Source organism: Wyeomyia smithii, chromosome 2 (assembly GCF_029784165.1).
Source record: "Wyeomyia smithii strain HCP4-BCI-WySm-NY-G18 chromosome 2, ASM2978416v1, whole genome shotgun sequence".
Taxonomy (NCBI): domain Eukaryota; kingdom Metazoa; phylum Arthropoda; class Insecta; order Diptera; family Culicidae; genus Wyeomyia; species Wyeomyia smithii.
In genome coordinates, this window is record NC_073695.1 from 131,459,341 (window position 1) to 131,485,904 (window position 26,564).

Sequence of the window (26,564 nt, forward strand, 5' to 3'; positions counted from 1 at the left end):
AGAATTAAGTTCGATTAACCTTTCAAAATTTTCAATCACGGGACGGTTCAAGACCTCACATTTGATTAGAATACGAGAAGACAGGCTCCAGAAGCGGTTTTTCAATGGTAGTACTCCAGCTAAAACCTCCAAACTCATCGTATGGGTCGACTGCATGCAACCTAAGGCGATACGCAAACAACGATATTGTATTCGCTCCAGTTTGATCAAATGTGTGTTTGCTGCGGAGCGGAAGCAGAAACACCCGTATTCAATAACAGACAATATCGTTGTTTGGTAAAGCCTTATAAGGTCTCCTGGATGGGCTCCCCACCATTGTCCGGTTATTGTACGAAGAAAATTCACTCTTTGTTGACATTTTTTCATCAGATACCTCACGTGACAACCCCAGGTGCCTTTAGAGTCGAACCAGACACCAAGATATTTGTGTACCAAAACCTGAGAAATCGTTTTACCCATTAATTGTGTTTGAAGCTGAGCAGGTTCATGCTTCCTAGAAAAAACTACTATCTCAGTCTTCTCCGGAGAGAATTCGATACCTAGCTGTAAAGCCCAAGCAGACAAATTGTCCAAGGTATCTTGCAATGGTCCTTGCAAATCGGCAGCTTTGGCTCCTGTAACAGAGATTACACTGTCGTCTGCAAGTTGTCTTATCGTGCATGAATTTGCCAGACATTCGTCGATGTCATTTACATAAAAGTTGTAAAGAAGGGGGCTTAAACATGAGCCCTGGGGAAGACCCATGTAGCTAATGCGAAAAGTTGCCAAATCGCCATGCGTAAAATGCATGTGCTTTTCGGACAACAAGTTGTGCAGAAAATTGTTCAAAATTGGAGAAAATCCTTGTCGGTGAAGTTTACCCGAAAGAATGTCAATAGAAACGGAATCAAAAGCCCCCTTAATGTCCAAGAACGCAGACGCCATTTGTTCTTTACGAGCATACGCCAGCTGAATATCTGTTGAAAGCAACGCAAGACAATCATTCGTCCCTTTGGCACGGCGGAAGCCAAATTGAGTTTCTGATAGTAGACCATTTGATTCGACCCAGTGGTCTAAACGACGGAGTATCATTTTTTCCATCAATTTCCGGATACAGGATAGCATTGCAATCGGCCTATAAGAGTTGTGATTAGAAGCTGGTTTCCCTGGTTTTTGGATGGCGATCACCTTCACTTGCCTCCAATCCTGCGGTACAATGTTTTGCTCCAGGAACTTATTGAACAAGTTCAACAAGCGCCTCTTGGCATTGCCGGGTAGATTCTTCAACAAGTTGAATTTGATTCTATCTAATCCAGGCGCGTTATTGTTACAGGACAGGAGGGCAACTGAAAGTTCTGCCATCGTAAAAGGTGATTCTATCGCGTCGTGGCCCGGAGACGCATCGCGAACAATATTTTGCTCAGGAACAGAGTCCGGACATACTTTCCTGGCAAAATCAAATATCCACCTACTTGAAGACTCCTCGCTTTCGTTGACCGTTACGCGATTCCGCATTCTTCGGGCTGTGTTCCAAAGAGTGCTCATCGATGTCTCCTTCGACGTCTCGTTCACGAACCGACGCCAATATCCACGTTTCTTTGCTTTAGCCAAGCTTTTAAGCTTGGTATCAAGCTCCGAATACCGTAAATAGTCGCCAGGTATACCTCCCGTCTGGTAGGCCTTAAACGCGTCGGATCTTTGCGTGTAGACATCGGAGCACTCTTGGTCCCACCACGGAGTGGGAGGCCGTTCTTTGATCGTTACGCCGGGATATTTCTTCGTTTGGGCTTGCAACGCGGCGTCGAGAATCAAGCCCGCGAGGAGGTTGTATTCTTCAAGTGGTGAATGATGTTGAATCGACTCGACCGCTTTTGAAATCATTTCCTCGTATAACTTCCAATCGACATTTCGTGTGAGGTCATACGGAATGTCAATTGGTCGCATGCGAGTTGACCCGTTAGTAATTGAAATAAGAATAGGCAGATGGTCGCTACCGTGAGGATCGAGGATTACCTTCCATGTGCAATCCAACCGTAGCGACGTCGAACATAAGGATAGATCCAAAGCGCTTGGGCGCGCTGGAGGTTTCGGGATACGTGTCATTTCACCGTTGTTTAAAATAGTCATGTCGAAGTCATCGCAAAGGTTATAGATTAAAGAGGAGCGGTTATCATTGTATGGGGAACCCCAAGCCACGCCATGAGAGTTGAAGTCTCCCAAAATCAAACGTGGCGAGGGAAGAAGTTCTATTAAATCAAAGAGCAGCCGTTGCCCAACCTGTGCTCTGGGGGGAATATATATTGAGGCAATACAAAGCTCTTTACCTTGTATTGTCATTTGACATGCGACAACTTCGATGCCTGGAATCGAGGGGAGGTTAATACGATAGAAAGAATAGCACTTTTTAATCCCTAAAAGTACTCCTCCATATGGGGTGTCTCGATCAAGGCGAATAATATTAAAATCATGGAAGTTGAGATCAATATTTGAAGTAAGCCAAGTTTCACAAAGGGAAAATGCATCGCATTTGTTTTTATTTATCAAAACTTTAAACGAATCAATTTTTGGTAAAATACTTCTACAATTCCACTGTAAGACAGAGATAGAATCCTTCATATACGCAGTTGAATTAGGCATCGAAGGATACAATCGCTGCAAGGAGGGGCCATTGGGCAGTCAACTGCTTCAAAAATGATCTAACTGTTGGGAGGAATGCTGTAAGAAAAATTTTAATTGGATCGGGTACATTGAAAGTTTCAAAAATCCAGTCCACAATGTCAGAAAATTTCACTAATCCAGAGTTTGTTTCATCAACTGGGAGTGTAAAAGGAGCAACTGGGGTTTTAGATGTTCCTGGCAGTGCTGGGAACTCCTTCTGGGACTTTAAATTTGCCAGCCCAGGAGGAGTTTGCTTCGGTTTTTCCGCAGCACTGTTTGGTTTGTTTGTAACCTTCATTTCACTTTGAGAAATCTTAGGACCTTTTCTGGGAAGTTTAGGAGAGGAAACACTTTTCCTCTTTCTAGACTCCCCAGGATTGGCGTAAGATGCTCCCGCTGGTGAATCGTCAGAATCGGTTTCCTCAGAGGGCAACAGATCGAAGGGGTTCGAAGTAACGGGAGAAGTGGTAACGATCTTCTTCAGCATGTCAGCGTAGGAACGCTTTGAACGCTCTTTGAGAGACCGTTTTATTTTATCCCTGCGCTGCATGTACACCGCACATGTCGAGAGCTCATGCAGATTTTCTCCGCAGTGAATACACTTTTCAGCGTTAACACTGCAAGAATCTTCCGCATGAGACTCCCCACACTTGCCACAACGTGCCTTATTGCAGCAGTAGGCGGCTGTATGGCCTAACTGCTTGCAATTCAGGCAGTTCATGACGCGGGGCACGTAGAGCCTCACAGGGAGACGAACCCGGTGGATCGAGACGTGGCTTGGTAGTGCAGACCCGGCGAACGTAACTCGAAACGAGTCTGACGGAGTGTATACTGTTTTGCCACCGATGATCGATGCTGACCGCAATTGCTTGCAGTCGAGCACCTTTACTTCGGGACACGTTTTGTTCTTAAAGCACCCTTTGGCACTTTGTAGTATACACTCGACGGACAGACTCGAATCGGTTATGACACCGTCGATCTCCACGTCTCGTGCGGGTATGTAAACGCGATACTCGCGTGTGAAGAGCTCAGAGCAAGCTATATCGTTGGCCTCTTTCAGGTTACCGACCACGACACGGAGCTTGTTAGGCCGGACCTTGGAAATTTCGGTCACGCCCTTGTACTCCTTCGTCAGGTCTTTAGAAATCTGCAAGAGGTTCAACTTTTTCGATTTCGGTCCTGCCTTTGGCCGAAAATAAACAGTATAGCTGCCCTGGGCTCCGTCTGGGTAAAGCCTGGGGCGAGGGGGGACTGAAGAATGAACAGGGGAGGGGGTAACAGAAGGGTCAGGGTCAGAGGGGTTCGGGGATGGTGGCGCGGGAGGCGAGGGATCTACATCCATCTTAAGTCTAGCGCACTAGCGCTGACAAGAACACGTACCTTTTTATTTCTCCCTTCCAGTAAGGTTGGTTGTCCGATCGTTCGAAGTAGCAGCCGTTACAGCCAGCAGCACCAATACAGCAGCACTAAACAGCCACCAGCAGCGAGCCAGGTGTGAGATCACTCCACACAGCGATACGACTAGCTGACACTGATGGCTTCTTCTTTTTCCTCGTTTGTGTCTCGTCCACTGCTGTAGCACAATCCAGCCAGCAGCCAAATCGGCTTACGCACCAGCTGGCAGTCACGATGCGAAACAGTTGCACAAAGGAACGACCTTGAACCCGGATTTATTTCACTCGACCAGGCAAACAATGCCAACACTTGTTCACACGTCTTTTGTTTTATACTCTATCGGACCGATCACCAAACACGTCCAGTACTGATGCGTGTTCGGCACAGAATGAGCAGCACTTTTATATCTTTGGTTTTTCAGTGATTTCTAGGAGAAAGGTAAAAATAAGGTTAAAATTAGAAAACAGCTCAAAACTAAACCCACATCATAACTCAGCACCACTCAAATGAAAGATTTTGTGTTCACATGTGTGTTCAGCTACCCGCATAATCAAAAACAATAAACGGGTGATAATCCATATGGTTTAACGATAACACTAAACAGTCGTGACTATATCACGAACCAGTTGTTAGGCACGTTTTATGGTTATTGAATATGCTGTCGCCCGCATTATGATGTTGCAAGTATACTCTCTAAACAGTAGAACCCTAAATTCAGGATTCACTTTGATAAATAATATACCATAATCAATAGGACTAATGCAACAATTTAGATATGATTATTGTTATGTTACATAATAAAATATGAATTTCAAAATGCTCTTCTTACCTTCCGCTGATGGAAACTCGAAAAAGCTGTTAATCAAATGAATTCGCAACACTAGAGAATATAAATGAAAATAAATCAAGTTCGTTTGTGCTTCGAGTGTATTGGATTGCGCATATCCAAGATATTTATTTAGTTACATTTGCTATATTCAAAATTTTAATTATAAGTGATATGTAATAGAAATTTTTTACATTTTTGTGTAATCAGGAAGATCGACATTAAAAAATTGGCTGCTGAGCAACTGAAGGATTCTAGATATTTTTACTCATTTGGTACATGCGTCTCTTTCGGCTTTTCATCATTCGAGTCCAACGATAAACATTTCTTCAGAAAATCTTCCATGGTTCGATAAACATGCTCCAAAACTCCATTCAATGCATGTCCTTCGTCGGCGTAGCTCTGGAAATAAGATTATTGCTTTATAGTTTAAATTTAACTACAAATCTGTCATTGGCGGAACATACTCTATGACTATCAAAAAATCAAAGTATAGTCAAAGGCTTAAATGCAAGCCAACATAAAATTAACAAAAATACTACAAGGTGTACAGCCCTAGGGGTTGTATGAAATAGTGACGTAGGACAAATATAAATATTGATTTTAACTATCGTTTAACATATTTCACTACGCCTGTTATACACCGTGTATCTCATACAGGTATAAGGGCTTCACTTGCTATCGTGTTAAGGAAAAGGATGAAGTTGAATTTTCTACACGCAGTCTTCGGTCAACGGTGAAAATTGATAAAAAGTTACAGGGAAACTTACGCGAACAAAGAACCAATTACATGCGCGCATCTCTAGCACAGACGACGTGAATGGACACCATCCGTTCCCCGTGATATCCTCTGTATCAATATCGATATAAAAATTGACAGTCTCCCCATCTTAATAGGGCAATTCATTTTTGCTTCGATGAGCTTAGACTGAAATGATGTCTCGAAGGTAAAAGTTTTCCGAAAAGTTTGAAACAATCTCCATTCTTGAACAATTTCTAAACCTGCTATCAAAACCTCATAAAAACTGATGTCTTGAATGAAAACATGCCGGTGAAAGCAACAGTACCAGTGGAGTAAAAAACCGCAGGTCTCTCGTCGTCTATGATTGCAGCGGTACTCTTCTATTCGTACATTTCAGCGGTACATTTCTATTCGTACTGCAGCGGTACTATTCATATTGCACTGGTACACTTTTGTCCGTACATTTCTATTCGTGTGCAATCGAGAAAAAACTGCAATGCTGCTGTTGATGGTGATTGAGAGTTTATCTCATAAATATGATTACCATTAATTATTCAACAGAAACTGTAAATTTTGCAACGGATATTTATTCAATTTTATCTTCGATATTCACTAAATAATCGTGACCGGATAGTATCGAAAGAGTAAATTCCACATAAACACATTTTTAGAAGAGTAAGAGCCTGCGAATGCTTGTGAATTTTTGGTTTATTTACTAAGATTCATTAGAATCTCCTTTTACATTTCAAAATGGTTAGATGATATATTATTATTCAAAGTTTTACCATTATGAACGTATGTATATTAGCAGTCTTCGTAATACAGCGAATGTAGTTGTAAGTAAATGAAAAAAATTGTCAAGCAAAAAACAAAAATGATTGTTATGGTTTTTTGCTGGAAGATATTAATAATTTTGTTAGACATATCTTCTTATGTTTGCCAAATAATTAACCTTCGTAAGGGCTTCTATATTATTTTAAAGGAAAGAACCATATAATAGATTTGATTTAATCAGAGTTAAATAAGACAAAACCATTTATTAAAATAACGTAAGTATTATTGGATTTGGTTTTCGAGGATATAGAGTTAATTCTAACTTTGACGCATTACGAGAAATTATTGGTGCTTTTTCAACAAGAATGATATGCTTGTGCCTTGTCAAATACATGTTTTTTGCACAAAAGAATACCACAGGCTAATACAAATATCGCCAAATATATACGATATTCTTTCGAGTGTTGTTGAATATATATCAAAAAATTTATTTCCAGGGGAGGCTGAAAATAAAAATACGTACAGTCGCTGAGCAAACACCTTGATTCTGTCTGCAGGCTCTGTATATTTTGTAACAAAAAATCCCCTAATTACAGTGTTTAGTCCCACGTCATTATTTCATACAACCCTAGGGCTGAATACCTTGTAGTATTTAAAGAAAACAGGTGTCAAACGAACAGGTTGTTCCTCAAACTTACAAAGAATCAAATCCCAAAGGCTGTTTAAAACTAGCTGCTTTGATCAAAGTTCGAAATTAGGAGTCATTATGATAAAAAACTATTTATTTAGTACAAATATTACGTCAAATTTCAAATACTATGCTCCAATTATTCCTTCAAATACAACATCAATATTCTAAAATCCACAGAGAGGATATACCTTTATTGGATTATATTTGGCAATTGAAGGATGTTTTCCAGAAACCAGAAGTCGCAGTCAAAATGAAGTATGAAATTGATTTCTGGCCTCTGAGCATCATCCCGAGTACTGAAAAGCTGACATTGCGTAATGTTTGTCCCTTTTAGACTGGTTTCCAGAAACCGGAAGCTATTGTATAGTAATTTAAACTGGCGTTTGGAGATGATTTCTGGCCTCAGGGTATCATACCGCTTCCCCAAATCGTATTGGATGATATTTGGTAACTTTAGGCTGTTGATCGGAAACTGTCGCCATCTTCGCCATCGAAATACCCAGATTAGGCAGTTCGGCAATTTTATGGTGGATTTCATGATCTTATGATTATCAGGACACCAGACGTAGTCATCTGGATTAAAAATGGGGTTTGAGGTCGGATTCTAGCCACTGGGAATAATCCTGGTGTCAAGAATCCATATTGAATGGTATTTGGCCATTCATTGGATGGCCCTCAGAAACGATCAGTAATATCAACTGCGTTAAAGAATTTCATTTTCACTGATAAGATCATTAAAATTAGTGTATAAAGAACAACATTTAATTATACATTATTTGAAATCTATAGACTAAAGTTGACATAAACAATCTAAATATTTATACGCAGTATATGAGTACAAATCGTCTATACCACGATCAAAAACAAAATCGTATCATATATTTGAAAGAATCCAATGTTATTTGCATGTATATGTGTTAATGTATGTTCATATGAGTGTGAATGTTATATTTTGAGTGTTCGGTATAACATGTGCTGTTGGCTACCAAAAATTTGTTGCGTGGAATGAATAATAATTCCAGCAAAAATTATCAAGTTGTATTTTTCAAGTATTGGTGTAAATCTATTTTAACAAATAATAAGTTCGAATGAGAAAGGCTGGGTCTCACCACTAGGTGGATTAATTTAGGTTTTAATTTATGAAATGCTTCTTGACATTGATTTGTCCAAATGAATTGTTGATTTTTTTTTATTCTCGCTTATTTTCCGTCGGTCTAGTTCCGCCACTGTTTTGGCCAATCACCGACGCCCAGGGAGGCGACTCCACACCCAGGACCCTAACTCACGACCCGTTTATCAACGGACCGGCGCCAACGGCTTTACTTCCTCATGCTATGGAAGGCGTGATCCCAGAGACTTTTCGCCTCAGAAAATCTCCCGGTTTCGGCTAGGATTGAATCTAGACCAGTTGGGTTGGTTGTGAGTGGATCACGCCACCTCACAACCATCGACACCTATGTCGGCGGTGGGATTCGAACCCAGGCGTCGAGCGTGGTTGGCGGAGACGTTACCAACCACACTAGGCCCCCGCTCGGCTGTTGTTGATTTTTCTTTAATAATTGATTCAATGGATGTGTAATTATTGCAGAATTTGGCACAAATTTTCGGTAATAGTTACAAAATGCTACAAAGCGTCTTACATCATCACTATTTTTAGGAATCTGATATTGTTCAATTGCCTTATATTTTGAACTATCAGGTAAAATTCTTTGGTCCGTAATTTTATGACCTAAATAAGTCATTTCATTACTAAAGAATTTACACTCCTTTGCATTTAATTTTAAATTATATTTTCGCAGTCTATCAAAGATTCTTGATAAATTCGCTAGATGATGTCTTACTGCACATCCTATCACAATTATATAATCTATATAGACAAATGCCATTTCCAGTGTTAATCCTGCCATTGCTATTGTCATCATTCGCTGAAAACTTTGAGCTGATATTAAGTCCAAATGGTAGTCTTGTAAATTGAAAGTGTCCCGATTGGTTTGAAAATGAAGTATATTTTCTTGAATTTTCATTAAGTGGTATCTGATGAAATCCTGACATCAAATCCAATGTACTAAAGAATTTTGCTCTACCAAGCTGATCTAAAATAGTGTCAATTCTTGGTAACGGAAATTTATCTGCTAAAAGTTTCTTGTTTAATTGTCTAAAATCAACAACTAAACGCCAATTCTTTGTATTATTATCTTTCTTCTTAGGTACTAATAGTATTGGATTATTATAAGGGGAGACTGAAGGTTCCACGATTTTTTCTTCTAACATTTTATTACCCTGTCGTTCAATCTCGGCTTTTTGCGAATGTGTTGTTTTATAATTCAGAATATAAACTGGTATATTATCGGTTGAGTTTATATTTTGATTATAAAAATTATTACCAGATAAAGGTTCTCCTGATAAGCAGAAAATATCTGCATATTTAATAATTATTTTCCCAAATTAATTTTTCGCATAATCTGGTACTTTTGACATATCTATAGTGTCGGTAATTATCTCTTTTCGTTGATTATTTGAATCAGTATGTATATTTTTATGTAGAAATTCATAATTTTTTAGTGGTTTTAATTTTAACTTACCACTAATGACCTTACTTGGTATATGTACAGTTTGGTCAGTTGTATTTAATATCTTAATTAGTTTACTATTTGGTGATATGATAGAACTTGCACAGAATACACCGTAGGTTAATTCTTTTGAGTTAACTATCATGTCGTCATGAATTTCAAGGTTGTGAATTTGCTTAATAACTTCACATCTTGGTGGTATAATATAATTATCATCTAACACATCTTCTATTGGTAAAGAAATAGATGTGTAGGGTATATCCTACCAGGGACTTCTTCTTCTAGGTATCCTGCACGCGCAATTGGCGCGGAATTAATACACCAGATTAGAGCTGATGATAATTAACTTTTATTTTGTACATCACTGCTTAAATATACCCTGCAGGTAACTCAGAGCGAAAGGCTTTTCACCTTCGATCCGGTCACCACATACCTAGCTGTTCTATACTGGCCTATGGCATTTCTTGGCCTGTCTCTTTCTTGTACTTAACTTTTCTACTCGAGAGCGCTATAACATGTGCTCCAAAACACGTGCGCTAGCGTGAGCGCTAAGAACCCGCGCATGAGCATGGGCGACGCTGAGCGACGCTAACGTTTGTCGAGTTCTTTTTGTTTATTCAATACTTCGGTGGCTTTAGTGACTATTCATCGCGGAAGGGAAAGTGTTTTCGCCAACGTTTGCATAGCAGAACCGTTCGCGGTCTTTTTTCAAGATTTTTCCTGTTTTCTTTACAAATGGTCTTGTTTTTGGTTGACAACGGCAGAAGGCCGTGTCCAGGTTTACACTCTACCTGTTTTCAATTCATTCAACAGAAGGCTTACTTTCTTTCGGACTAAGCTAAAACTGTACCGTATGACAAAATCCTACGTGACGGAACATAAGGTATTTCTGCGCGGGGTGTGACGTTACACTTGTTTACAACACGGAGGAGGGTCAGAAGTGCATCCCAATTGCCGCAGGAGTTTCGCATGGTTCCATCCTGGGTCCGGTGTTGTGGAATGTCATGTACGACGGGGTGTTGAGACTCAAGTTCCCTGTAGGGGTTGCGATCGTCGGCTTTGCAGACGACATGACGCTGGAGGCTTACGGCGAGTCTATCGAGTAGGTCGAGTTGACGGCCGCGCACTGTATACGCAAGGTCGAGGACTGGATGCGCTCCAGGAAACTGGAGCTAGCGCATCATAAGACGGAGATTACAGTTGTGAACAACCGAAAATCGGAGCACCAGGCGGTGGTCAGAGTCGGAGACTGCACCATCACCTCAAAGCGATCTCTGAAGCTCCTGGGGGTTATGGTTGACGATAAGCTCACGTTCGGGAGTTACGTCGGCTATGCCTGTAAGGGAGCCTTATCGGCTATTACAGCACTATCTCGAATGATGTCAAATAGCTCAGCGGTTAATGGCAGTAAGCGAAGACTCCTTGCCAGCGTGGTTTCGTCTATACTTAGGTATGGTGGGCCAGTGTGGTCCAAAGCGCTAGGTACAGTTACCGCGCTAAACTGGAAAGTACCTACAGGCTCATGTGCCTGAAAGTTGCGAGTGCGTATCGTACGGTGTCATATGATGCAATCTGTGTCTTGTCCGGCATGATGCCTATCAGCATCGCTATCAAGGAGGATAGAGAGTGTTTCGACCAACGAGACACAAGGGTCATACGAGGTACCAGAAGGTCATTCTCGATGCTTCGCTGGCAGCGGGAATGGTCTAACTCCACAAAGAGCAGATGGACGCACCGACTTATTCCGGAGATATCCGGCTGGGTCGGGAGGCGACATGGTGAAGTGAACTTCCACCTGACACAGATCCTGCCAGGCCATGGTTGCTTCAGACAATATCTGCACAGGTTCGGACACGCGTGGTCCCCCATGTGTCCCGAGTGCGTGAAGATGGAGCAGACTGCTGAGCATGTCTTCTTCGTATGCCCCCGTTTCGTGAGAGCGAGGAGCGATATGATGGCTGTGAGCGGACCTGGCACTACTCCGGACAATCTAGTCCGGAGGATGTGCGACGACCCGGACATCTGAAACGCGGCCAGTGCGGCCGCCTCCCAGATTGTTCTGGAGCTACAACGTGTGTGGCGGGTCAACCACCAACACGCCAGAGGTAGCTAACTACCAGTCTCCAGGTAGTTAGCTAGGAGGTTATAAGAACAAAGAGGGTGCATCACGCACAAAAACCACTCCTCGACGTAATACTTAACCGTCGTTTCAGGAAGAGCAGGGCTGGAGACTGGAGGGGTTTTAGTGGGTCGGGACAGGGACCAGTAGGTGTTTTGGGGAGCGTAACTATTCCAGCATCTCTTCCCTAGTCTCATCCCCACACCGTGAGTTCTCTTCTCAGGTGTCTGTTCGCAGATTTCCCCGCCACCTTAAAAAAAAACACTTGCTACATCGTGCCTTATTGCAGCAGTAGGGGGCTGTGTGGCCTAACTGCTTGCAATTGGTGCAATTCACGAACCCGATCGATCGAGATGTGGCTAATGAGAGCAGATCCGGCAAACGTAACACGTAACGAGTCTGACGGAGTGTACACTTTTGTGCCGTCGACAAGAGACATAGACCGCAATTGCTTGCAATCTATGATCTTTACTTATCGTCGTGACACAAAGCACTTTTGAAGCAGTCAAAACCGCTTGCCAGAATACACTCGACCAACAAACTCGAATCGGTTATGGCACCGTCGACCTCCACGTCTCGTGCGGGTATATAAACACGATACTTGCGTGTGAAAAGCTCGGAGTGAGCAATAGCGTTGGCCTGTTCCAGGTCGCTGACCACGACACGGAGCTTGTTGGGTCTGAACTTGGAGATTTCAGTCACAGCCTTGTACCCTTTCGTCAGGTCTTTCGAAATCTGCAGGATGTTTAACGGTTTCGATTTCGGCCCTGCTTTTGGCCGAAAGAAAACAGTAAAGCTGCTTTGAGATCCGTCCGGGTAAAGCCTGGGGCGAGGGAGGACTGAAGAAATAACAGAGGAAGGGCTGGCAGGAGGGACAGGGTTCGGGGATGGTGGCGCGGGAGGCAAACGATCTACATCTATCGCGCTAAATCTAGCGCACTAGCGCCGACAAGAGCACGTACCTCTTTACTTCTTCCTTCCAGCAGGGTTGGTTGTCCGATCGTTCGAAGCGAACGAAGGAATTAATGGTGGCTTGACTATTAGTCCAATAACTACTTTGAGCGACATCTTGAAGAACAAATGAATAGTTTTCTGAGAAATCACACACTATAACAACTTCACCATCTTTCAAATCATTTTTTTATTTCTCTCATGTAAGTCGACTGTTGAGTTTTTATGTAATCGTGGTTTATCAACTTTCATCAATACAAATTCATCAATTGATTTCACAAGTGTCTCTATATTACATCAATCTGTTGCAATCCACTGTTCGAAAGGTATTTCACTCACACAACGTTCCTCAAGTTCTTTGAAAAAACCTGTTTTCAAAATCTAAACGGCTTGGGCAATGTTCACATTTGCGGAGATAACAATATTTGAATCGTGTAGTTGAGCTACATAATAGTTGTTCAAAGTAAAATTTAGAATCATTTTGGAATGAATATTTCTTCAGACTGTGTATCATCAATTCAGTATTCTCGTGAATAGTACAAAAACAAATATTATGAGATCCTGAGCTTCCAAGTAATTTACAATGCTTGGGTTTCAAAGCTCTAAAAGAAGTCAACCCAATATCAGTTTTGCTGATATCTTTAAAATAAGCGTAAGCCTCACGAATCGAATACATTAGGAGTCGCTTTTGCACATGCTGTTGCTTACCATCTGTTCTCACTGAAACGTAGTCCCTTTGCCCTGGCTTGGATCTACTGACCTGGTCACTGTCATAAAACTGCAATACCTTGTTTTTACTCCATCCATGTAGCAATCCATGTAGCCAATATTCCACTAACCTGTGATATGCGGCGAGCCTGTTTCACAATGTATTCCGTTGTTTCAAACTGTTCTGTTATCGTTTGTTGGTTCCAAGATTTCGGTAGAACCGAAAGTATTCTTACTTTATCTTCCCTCGAGCTTTCGGGCGCAGTAAATTGATCTTTTAACTGCAAAATCATCTCGTCGAAGTCTCTCGCTTTACGTTTCAATAAATCCAGGTCATCTTCAGCATTAAAATCGGAAATGTTTTTACTTATACCGTCAGAAATGTTCAGATATTTGTTGTTGTAGTAAATGGTATCTCCGCCAATTCGTATACAGATGCAGATGGTTGCAACTCCGTCGGTAGAATGTTTCTTCCACGTCCTGATGTTGATGGTTCCATGAATGAATTGTGTGGAGAGACAAATCGCGCCAAATGACCTTTGGTCGAATGTCGACCATTTTTTATTTGAATGAAACTTTGCAAACGTATTTGGCTTAAGAAACTGAGCAATTTTCACAGATGGAGAGATTTTTTACACCCATGAGTTATATTCTAAAAGGGCGTATGCCTTTTGGCATAGGTTTTATTCGAAGCATTGTAGCCCAGAAACCGTTGGTTGTATAGAAAAACTGTCTGAGAATGAGTTGTAGAGAATTCAAAATGAATCATAAAAGAATATACACTTTACAAAAAAAAAAAAATCTGACCAAAAAAATTAAAAATGAACATTAAATTTCAATTAAAAAAAAAGAATTGAACTCTTTTTTATTTTTTTCAAAGAAAATTGAAGTTAATACGCAAATATTGAAAAAAAGTCCAGGATGGAGAAATGAAATTTTTGTTTTTCGAATTGTTCAAATTGTTTTTCATTCTGATGATTTTAAAAGATGCAGAGAGTCATTTTGAATCTAAAAGCTCTTGATAGTTAACATTCTAGAGGCATCGGTTTTCGAGTTATTTTGAATTTTAGCTCAAAAAATTATTAATATTTAAGAAAATACACGTTGTTGTTGGTGCGTTACCTTCCGTAAAATCTTCGATAGCGCTGAGGGCCTTCAATCCTCGTAGGAATGGCTTCGGAGGAAGACGCAGAAAATAGTATCCAGTTTAAGCGGGAACCAAAGTCTCACTCGGAGAATGTCTAATAAAGTCACCAAACGCGCCGTTTTATATCACAACACTTTTATTAATTTTAGTTTAGCTTCTAAGAAAATGTATGCCAATTAGATATAAGAACACCTTATTTTAAGGAAACTACTGCATGCTTATTCTAGGTTTATTCTTAATTTTAGGTTACTACACTAAGTTTATAAATTTTAGCGATCCGTTCTGTTGTCGAGGTGGAATACTACTCTACTTAAAGATTTATCCGATAAGCTTTATAGGTCCAACAGCAACTGAGTTCTTCTCCGGTGAAGTTTTCCGATCCGATTGGAGTTAAGAGTATTGGAATGATCTCCTATCAGCTCCCATCCTCTCCTATCAGCGATCCGTATTCACTCCCACGAGCAGCTAGCAGTTGACGATGATGATCGTGTTGCGATGACTCTCCTTTGGCCTGACTGGGCTACTTCGTTCTCGCGTACGGTTTCGGATGAGAGTTTGTGATATCTTTTAGTTTGTCATCAGGGTTGAAGTTATGGGTGGCATTACTACTCCAGAACATTCTCACCCACCCAGATATTCCAGCGATTTCTGTAAACAGAAAGAGAAAAACTTCTTCGACGGGATGGGAAAGGGAATGGATTGATGACTGTCGGCTGTTGCGTATTGAAGTTCGGTGTTGTTCGCAAAGGGTAAAATGCAGATCTTCTCTACAGAGCGCATTAGGGTTCCACTGGCGGTTTTTAATGTAACCACCCTTATCGTACCATCACCGCCAGGATGAACTTAAATTATCCTTCCCATTTTCCACCGCATGGGGGGTTGATTATCATCTTGAATGATGACTAATTGACCTATGCCGATCGGAACAGCTAGTTTCCAACGCTTCGTTCTCCCCTGTAGTTGACATAAAAATTCTCTGCGCCACCTCCTCCAGAAATCTTGCAATTTTCGCTGTATTAACTGCCAGTGTTTTGAACGGTTGGTTGGTAGATCCTCCTAGTTTGACTCTGGTAATACTTGGAGTGATTCTTCTGAGCTAATAGCGTTGTCATGTCTTCAGGGGACACGGGAATCTCTCCAACCACCTTCAATAAGTGGGTTTTAGTTGATCGAACTGCTGCTTCCCACAAGCAGCGATGGACAAAAATAACCTCTAGCGATTTTGAATACAATAAACGAAGCCTAAGATGCGTTGACATCGTCGTCAGTATGCGAATAACAAAGTATCGGTGTTCAGTGCGTCTTGAACTGTCCTACAGATCAGACGTTTTTTCGGTTGCTTGTGGACTGGTCTTTGACTGCCTATAGCTTCAAAGTTTGTGTTTTGTCAGTGTGTCTTTTAAAGACTACCTGAAAGTTATTTCCCATCAGTCTTTCTCAAGACTACCTACTTTTGAATTTAACATTTGTTTTAACTTTTTTCGTATCACCCGAAATGGCTGGACGGAAAAAGAAACCTCGCATCGCTGCGGGGAGGAAAAGAGAGGCATCTCTTTCTGACACATCGAGTGTCTGTAGGGACAATCCTTTTGATATTTTGCCTGAGCAAGAAGCTGGTGAAATGGAAGTTACCAATAATGAAACTATACAAAATATAAAATCTTTAAAAAAGGAGAAAGTTCCACCTATTGTGGTAACTATTTCTTCTGAATTTAATATATTCAAAAAGGAACTTTCAACGTTTGTTTCTGACGTTAAAGTTACCTATCAAATTGGCCGTAGAGGTGAATGCCGCTTAATAGCCGACTCAGTAAAGGGTCGTGATCGTCTTGTTCAGTATTTAACTGACAAGATGTACAAATTTTTTACATATGACACCAAGAACGCCAAGCCGTTCAAGGTTGTCTTGAAAGGTCTCACCAACGATCAAACCGTTGATGAGATCAAACTTACTTTAACAGAATTACTTGGCATAGCCCCTACCCAAGTAATTCTAATGAAACAAAAATCACGAGGCGAAAACAGTCAGAGAACTGGAATTTCCCTAGTTAATTATTTAATTCATTTTAACCGCAATGAGGTTAACAACTTAAAATTTTTTGAAAAAGCACATGCTTTGTATAATGTGCGTGTAAAGTGGGAAACTTATAGGAAGTATGGCGGAGGTGAAAAGCATATCACCCAATGCCGTACTTGCCAACGTTATGGCCATGGTTCCAAATTCTGTAACATGGACCAAAAATGTCTTAATTGTGGAGACTCTTCTCACAAAAAGGACACATGTCCTGTGAAAGAGAGTAAAAATTTTCGCTGTGCGAATTGTAACGGCAACCATATGTCAAATTTTTATCAATGCCCAGTCCGTTTAGCAATTGTTAAGGCAAGGCAAGGTAAACAAAATTCAATTTCTCAATTAAAACCAACTTCAAAACAAAATTCTCCAAGCGTACCAGTGACGCATAGTTTACCTACTCCTTTGCATACCCGTTTAACTTATGCACAGGTTACAGGTAGTTCGAACATTATACCGCCTAGTGTTGGTAGTTCGAAAATGACCGTTAATATGGGTAAGCAAAACACGCTAGAAAATAATTGTACACCTATTACTCCAGCTAATATTGCTGCCGAAAATATTTTTTCTAATGTCAACTGCCTGGGGCCTATTACGGCAGGTAAACTTTCTTTTTTGCAACAGGCAATGTTCGATCTTATGAACGCCATGTTGCAGGCAAAATCAATGTTTGAAGCCATTCAAATAGGCACAAATTTTACTATTAAAATTGTTTCTAATTTAAAATTTAGCAATGATTTTAAATAAAACAATTAAAATATTAAATTGGAATGCTCGCTCATTGAAGGCCAATGAGAATGAGCTTTTTAATTTTTTAACAGTAAATAATGTGCATATTGCAATTATTACTGAAACATTTTTGAAACCTAACATAAAATTAAAATATGATCCCAATTACGTGGTTCATAGATATGATAGGATTCAGGGTTCCGGCGGTGGAATTGCAATTGTTATTCATCGCCGAATCAAACATCGTGCTCTTCCCCATCTTGAGACGAAAGTTATTGAAACTTTGGGAATTGAAGTTCAAACTGAACTTGGGATTTTATTTATTGCCGCAGCATATTTACCATTTCAATGCACACGCGAGCTCAAAAATTATTTTAAAGGTGATTTACAAAAACTCACCAGAAATCGTTCGAAATTTTTCATAATCGGCGATTTTAACGCTAAACATCGTTCATGGAATAATTCTCAAAGTAATTCCAATGGCAAAATTTTATTCAATGATTGTTCTTCAGGATACTATTCTATTTTGTCTCCGAATAGTCCTACATGCTTTTCTTCTGTAAGAAACCCTTCAACAATTGATTTGGTGCTGACAGATCAAAGTCATGTATGCAGTGATTTGATCACACATGCTGACTTTGATTCTGACCATCTTCCAATAACTTTTTCTTTATCACATGAATCAGTTTTAAACCCTATGAGCTCTGTTTTTAATTATAACAAAGCTAATTGGGAAAGATACAAAAATTATATTGAGAGAAATTTCAATAATGAGCTTGATTTGCAAAACGAAGTGAATATTGATTCCGCTTTGGAAGCATTAAAATGTGCAATTGTTGATGCCAGGAATTATTCTGTTCCAAAGGCTCAAGTGAAATTTGATTCACCAATAATTGACGAAAATCTTCAACTTCTAATTCGTTTGAAAAATGTCCGCAGACGTCAATATCAACGTTCTCGTGACCCTGTTTTTAAAACTATTTATAAAGATTTACAGAAAGAGATTAAACATAGATTTACTCTTCTGAGAAATCAAAATTTTGAGACTAAAGTTGAAAAATTGAAACCATATTCAAAACCATTTTGGAAGCTGTCGAAGATTCTTAAGAAACCTTCAAAGCCTATTCCAGTTTTAAAAGATGGTGAACGTTTTCTTGTATCCAATGAACAAAAGGCTCAAAGACTTGCTCAGCAGTTTGAGAGTGTTCATAACTCAAATTTGAATTTTGTGAGTCCAATTGAAAATGAAGTCACACGTCAATTTGATTTAATTTCTTCCCAGAATTTTTTACCTGCAGAAATAATTGAAACTAACTTGAATGAGATTAAATCAATTATTAAAAATTTCAGAAATATGAAAGCACCTGGTGACGATGGAATCTTTAATATACTAATCAAACATCTCCCTGAGAGCACAATGGATTTTTTAGTGAAAATTTTCAATTGCTGCTTCAAAATTGCATATTTTCCCAAATTATGGAAAAATGCAAAAATTACTCCAATTTTAAAACCGGATAAGAATCCAGCTGAAGTTTCAAGTTATCGACCAATCAGTTTGCTTTCTTCAATAAGTAAACTGTTTGAGAGAGTTATTCTTAACAGAATGATGTCACACATCAACGAAAATTCAATTTTTGCAAATGAACAGTTTGGATTTCGCCATGGGCATTCCACAACTCATCAATTGCCCAGAGTTACTAATATGATACGAGCTAACAAATCTGAAGGTTATTCCACTGGAGCTGCTCTTTTAGACATAGAAAAAGCATTCGACAGTGTTTGGCATAAAGGTTTGATTGCGAAATTGCAAACTTTTAATTTTCCAATTTTCCTAATCAAAATTTTAAAAAAATATCTTACTGATCGAACTCTGCAGGTTGTCTATCAGAATTCAAAATCTGATAGATTTCCTGTCAGAGCAGGTGTGCCTCAAGGTTCAGTCTTGGGTCCAGTCCTGTACAACATATTCACTTCAGATCTTCCTGATTTGCCTCCAGGATGCACAAAGTCATTGTTCTGCGATGACACAAGCATTTCCGCAAAAGGAAAAAGTCTTCGTGTCATATGCAGTCGATTGCAGAAAAGTTTAGATATTTTTTCTTCCTACTTGCAAAAGTGGAAAATCTCTCCCAATGCTTCTAAAACTCAAATGATAATTTTTCCGCATAAGCCTAGGGCTTCTTTCCTCAAGCCAAACAATAATCACGTTGTCAAGATGAATGGGGTTATTTTAAGTTGGTCCGACAAGGTTAAGTACTTGGGACTAGTTTATGATAAAAAACTTATTTTCAAAGAGCACATTGAGAGTATACAAGCCAAGTGCATCAAATATACGAGATGTTTATATCCTCTCATTAACAGGAATTCTAAACTTTGTTTAAAGAACAAACTTTTGATTTACAAACAAATTTTTAGACCAGCAATGCTTTATGCTGTACCGATCTGGTCAAGTTGCTGTTCAACAAGGAAGAAAACGCTCCAAAGGATTCAGAATAAAATTCTGAAAATGATTTTGAAGCGTCCTCCTTGGTTTGGTACACTCGAATTACATAGACTTACTGGTGTTGAACCATTAGAAGCTATGTCAAATAAAATTATTAACAATTTTCGACAAAAATCGTTGCAATCCTCAATTGCTACGATAAGCTCTCTTTATAGCCAATAAGTTAGCAATTAAGTTAGTTGTAAGTTTACTTCCCCTTTTCTGACAAGTAGGTTTAAATCTCTACGAATGATAAGTCCTAATTGCGAAAGCAAACAAATCCTAACAATTAAAATTACAAATTTCTAACAGTGTTGAGAAGTCACCATTTGTGATTGGACACACATACTCATTATTTACTAATATTTATCATAAATACTTAAGCTACTAACAAATCCCCCCTTAAAAAAAAAAAAAAAAAGTATCGGTGTTGGTTCACTCTCTTAGCTTTCCTTTTTACGATATATTGCTTGTCGTTAGCGTACACCACAACATATGGTTCTCAATGTGCACAACTCGGTATATGAAGTTATTCGTCTCTGTTACACAGAGCGATCAGATCTTGTTATGTTATTACCCATGAATAAGATTTTTTGTCAGAAAAAGAAAGAAAATGACAATGTATGCTCTCCTACTCTCGCTCAAGTCAACCGCTACCGAAGTTGTCCCTTCCCCCACACTTTGTTTCTCACCGCACCACACATCTGCTGCTGCTCAGGCGACATGATATTCTTCTGCTGCTATTCTTTGTTCCCCTAACGACCGGCATTTGGAGAGACAAACGCAACGAGCGAATCGCTTCTCAGAGCAGATGTAGTCTAGTCATGTGTTTATTTTCTCCCAGAAACCTACGCACCATATCATCATTTCATTATGTGTTGAGAGGATTCAAGTTCAGTCGCGGTCTGTAACACTTCATGATGTGTACATGTGAAGATTAAACGATGATTGCATCATATTCGTTTCGTTTCCATCACTGCCCACAAGCCTCCAAATGGGGTGCACTAGGTGGTTTAAAGTGCCACTGAATCCTCTCCTCTTCCAGTTTTTGCCTTTCTCCTAGAAAGGTATAGCAATCACTGGAAAAACCAAAGGCATAAAAGTGGTCCCAATGGTCGAATGTCATATACCACTCGACCCCTTTCGACGAACTGAGCATTTTCTGTATATATGTATGTATGTATGTATGTATGTGTGTGTGTGTGTGTGTGTGTGTGTGTGTGTGTGTGTGTGTGTGTGTGTGTGTGTGTGTGTGTGTGTGTGTGTGTGTGTGTGTGTTCGTGCAACTTTTTTTTCTCACTCACTTTTCTCAGAGATGGCTACACCGATTTTAATAAAATTAATTGCAAATGAAAGGTCTAGTTGCGCCATAAGTTGCTATTGAATTTCATTGTAATCGGATTTTTAGTTTAGAGGTTATGTATCAAAATGTAAAAATCGCGAGAACTGGCAGCACGTCCATCATCAAACGATGGGGAAAAGATCGCTCCGCTCATTTGATAGTTTTTCAAAGAAATTTTGCAATATAAATTATGTTTAATTTACTGAAGTGATTCGGGATGATCCGCCGCGTGTGAAAAAGAAATTATTTCATATTTAAGATGCTCGGATCGTGGTGAAAAGTGACCCAGAAGATGTTGGCGTTTGTGTTTTGTGGTTGAAAAGCAGTGTTTGTTGATAGGTGAAAAAAAGTGATCAACGCAAAAGCAGTGTGTTCTTCTCAGTGAATGAAAGAGATGGAGAGATTTTGCTTTGAAGTGGAGCAAAACGAAATTGTGATGTTTTGCTGTTGTGTGCGTACGTACGCAGCGATTTTGTTGTACTACTGGGTGTGTGCTTGATGATTCGTCGTTCATGGCGAATCGGCTGAGCGGAGACGCAAACCCATGAACGCTGAAAGCGTTTGCATATTGATGCCGATGTCATCACACAGAGTGTGGCAGCAAGGGATAAGTATCTTTGTAAATTAAATGCTTTCGTAATAATTTGAAGCGATATCTCACCACCACTTTCACACGTATGCAGTTAAAGTATAAGTGAATTTTTTATTCTTTGTCAGCGTGCCCAGCGGTGGGAAGGCAATGTTGCGATTTGTGATGCAAGTGGTAGGAAGAGGCAGGATAGTTTTTTGTTTTGAACCCTAATATTCAGGCCAAGCCGCGAAGTACATATACGAGAACGAATAGAGGATAGTTGTTTACGAACCAAGCCCTTGCGTGAACGGTGCATTTAGAGGTGCTGCCAGGTCGGGGCGGGGTGAGTGGAGTGGGATTTTGGCAGCAGTTTGGCTACGGCTGGAGTTGGCACTGGGATGGGAGTGAAGTAATACCAGTGATACCAGTTTTCAGGATTTATCTGTACAAATTCATGCTGAAATGCAGATATTTTCAGTTAAATTCGAAATTTGGGCCTAAGTTTGCTGCTTTCTGCGCAGTCTTCATCAAAAGGTTTGTTGTTTTGGCGGACTTTAGCCTGAGCAAGTTTTTTTTTTTATTTTGAACAACGGTTCATTTCGGAGGATGTTTTTTTTTCTTTTCATTTTCGAGCTGTTACAGTCATTTTTACAGCTCATCTGATATCTAAGTGAGACATGGAATATAAAATATAAGTAGGGTTTATCGAATCATTTCTATTATTTCCAAGATTCAAATAACTAAAACTTAGACATCATTTTGTGGGCATTTGTCATGTTTCATTTAATTACTTTCCTAGCTTTGGGACGAATCTTGATGACAATTTTTAAGTGACTATTTTAAAGTCTCGTAAGTCGAGGTGACACAAGGTAATGTCTACCGTATTCTGATAGTGACAATATCGGCATTTCAAGATCTTTTATCTTGTCTCATATGCATCTTTTCTTTTTTTGGAATTTTTGGCTCCGGATGCATGGAAATTTACTTAATATTGGATTTAACGGGTGAGTCAGCTCACTCTTACACACATTAGTAAGCTTAATGAACACGTTCCAGTTACCATTACGCGCGCGTTGTTATGGTTTGGCCCAGTATGATTATTTAAATACAAAATTTCCAGTATTCAAAGAGCATGCGAAGAAATTGTATGATGTCGAAGTTAGTTTTATGGGGCACCAAATCACGAGCAAAACTACGCTCTAAAATTTTTGTTTTTGGTACAACGGCCAATTATTTGCGTTCGGCTTGCGGTTGTGTGGGGTTTGGAGGTTTGTGTGTGGAAGTCAAGTTTTTCGTTAAATAATAGGATGTGCACGTTTGGGAGTTATAAATCTTCAAACACGCTCACTTTTACAAGAAAGATTAGGCAGTTTTACAAAATAGCTTAAAAATAGTTTGAAAATTTAATATCGCGCTCGACAAGTATTTGATTGTATCGCCTACCATGCCCTGACTGGTCGGTTAAAGACATTTTACCTAGTTCTATACTTTTGTTTTATAATTTTTCTAGCTTTTGGACAGTTGTAATACACATACACAATTTTTATTTAATTTTACTGTAACCGTTTTGGTCTGGCTGACGATAGTCCACGACAACTAAATTTTGATTGCGATTGTTTTGGCATTTTGTTAATAAACTTAGCACTTTATTCTGTTTGATATGCATACTTGCATTTTTCCTAGTTTTTAGGCTTCGAAGTATGAAACTTTGCCAATTTCTATACTCAGTAGGTATCTTAGTTTATTTATTATAAGAGTGAACCGGTGTGAAACACCGTGTCCCTGTGCGTCTGCATCGTAGAAGGGAATAGTGCTGCCATGCATAACACTCCGGTGTAAACGCGTCTTCGGCTCGGTTTAGTTAAGCACATCTAAGGGTTTCTAGAGTGTAGTGACTTCCCGATGTGTCTTAAGATATTTATTCATGTCTAACATTGACCGTTTAGTTCGAGACTGCCTGTTCGTTGGTTTTATTTAATCACGTTTCAAACCGGAATAGGTTTCGTCCGATCGATAAATATCGAGATTGAATTAATAACTACGTGATGTATATCTTCTAAAGGATCGCGTCTACCGAAGTGCGCTTGCTTTCTTGAAGCTATTCAGGAATAATATTCGACACTTATATACATACTTAGATGCTTCGGATGGTATATGATTTTGGCGCGCGTCATTCGCATAGGATCGCGGTGTTTGACAAAAAAGATATTCCCGCAATGAGCAAGCTCTGCGCGCAGCGTCGTTCGATTACGTCAAATATCATGGAGACATGATAACATAAACTGTTCTTTCCGCCGCAGTAGTAGATTTAGAAATAAACTCGGGCTGTCCGTTTAGCCGGAGATTGTTCACCAATTGCTTTGATATAAGCGTGTCGCAAATCAAAGTAGGTTTCGTTTGGTCTATAAATACCTTGAATAATCTAATGGCTACGCAAAGTATACCTTTGAAAGAACCACGTTTATCGAAGTGTGTTTCTGCGTTTCTAGTACTCAGAACTGGCCTCCTTACGGTTTGTAGTTTTAAATCAGATCCACATCGCGTAGTCTAATATGCGTGGCTCCAACACATTAAATTGTGAAAATCGGTCTTAAATAAATAAATTTAAAGAATTTTGTGCTACATTGAAATAAACCATGCACACCTGTGCACGGCCCCAAAGGCATTGATAATGTCTCTTGGTCTAAACCGATACCAGATATAAATAAGCTAGTTGTGTTTCTCTAGTCAGCCGGCTGACTATAGAATAAACCGAAAATAGCTAAATAGAAACGGATAGGAAGTATATCTATGATCGCATCACTTATCAAAGTGAATCCTGATCCAACGAGCCCTCCCCTACTAACAAAAACCTACTTCCTGTGACCTTTGTGGAGATGCAGAGGTAAACACGGTCTCCAAATAGCAAGGGTCACACTAACATTCCTTACCTCTTCCCACCTGATTGCAAGGACGTGGCCGGCGTCGTTATTGATCCCTTAAAGTATTGAGTCACTAAAACTTGTACAATGAGAATGGTCGGTCACTCCCAGCCCCATTCAGTTGATTCACTGTACAATTTTACTGATTCGGATCAATCACGGAGTGCAACCATTGATATGTGCAGTCAGTCAAGCTAAGCTAAGCTAAGCTATGTATCAAAATGTAAAAATCGCGAAACATCAATATCTCAGAAACCACATAACCGATTTCAATAAAACTGGTTTCAAATAATCGGGCTGTCTCCAGAACCCTTAACTTTTAAATTTCGTTATGGTTGAATATATGGTTCAAAAGTTATGTAAAGAAAAGTTATCCTGAGGTTGTTTAAACTCACTCATTTTTCTCAGAGATGGCTGAACCGATTTTCACAAAATTAGTGTCAAATGAAAGGTCTAGTTGCCCCATAGGTTGCTATTGAATTTCATTGCAATCGGATTAAAACTTTGTCCGTTGTTCATAAAAAAGTGAAATCACATAATGAAAGTAAACATATTGACTTTCGCCCAACGATCACTGGCCAATTAAAAGGTAGAAAAGTGATCCAAATGGCTGAATGTCATATACTACTTGACTCAGTTCGACGAATCGAGCATTTTCCGCATGTATGCATGTATAGGTGTATATGTTTGTGTGTGGGTGTGTACGTGTGTATGTGCACCTTTTTTTCGCACTCACTTTTCACTTTTGAATTTCAATGTAATCAAACTTATAGTTTTGGCGCTGCATCAGAATGTAAAAATCGCTCTTATATTTCAGAAGCTATGAACATAGTTGAATTTAAATTAATGGGCTTTTAAACCCTTTTGAAAGGTATAGAAAGAAACGTAACCCGCAGACTGTTTAAAACTATAGCTACGATCAAAATATGTGGCTTCAACATCATTTAAATTTGATATTTTACTATTTCAATGTTTGCGGCCTTGCTCAGGATTGAAGTTGAAATAAAGGTCATTTCTATCATTTCACTTTTTGCCTTTCTCCTAGAAAGGTATAGCAATCACTGCAAAAATTAAAGGTATAAAAGTGCTCAAAAGAGCCGATACTTCAATAACAACATCAATATTTTAGAAACCAAAAAGTGAATATAAATACCTTTATTGATTTAAGCATTCATGTAAATCTATTTTCACGAATTATAAGTTTGAATGAGATAGGTTGAGTCTGACCGCTTGGTGGATTAATTTTTTGTTAATAGTCGCGCTTTTGTATATACTGAAAATTCGACATAATCATTTTCGAATTTTGTTTGTAATTTCATTAGATTTCTAACTTCGCTTAAATTTTCGGTATTGTACATTGCAAGGTGATCAATCTTGGATTCATATTCCGTTTTATTTTGTGTAGTTTTTGATCATTGACCTCGTGTCATAGATCTTGTATTTACCGTTAAAATGGAATTTCGTTTAAGTTCGTCAGAGGAAATGACAACACGTGATAACGCATCCGCTCCCACGTTGTCCTTCCCTTTGATGTATTGTATTTCAAAATCAAATTCACACAGATCAACTGCTTTATTTTTTTCACCTTGTGTAAATGTTTTACTCGCAAAAACAATAAGTAGTTCATTACCGTCAATGTTTTGCGATAAAACTGCTCCACATCCTACATCCAAAGCGTCGGTTGTTAATATGAAAGCTCTTGAGAAGTCTGGGAATTGAAGGATTTGTGGTGACATGAGATAATTTTTGCCTTTATCCTAGAAAGGTATACTGCCGCGCATAGCAAGTCAGTCCCATTTGCATTTTCACTAAAATCAAGTTGATACGTGGAAATGGTAGCTAACTATGCATAGTCTCGTAACAATAAATAGATTCAATAACTTTATTC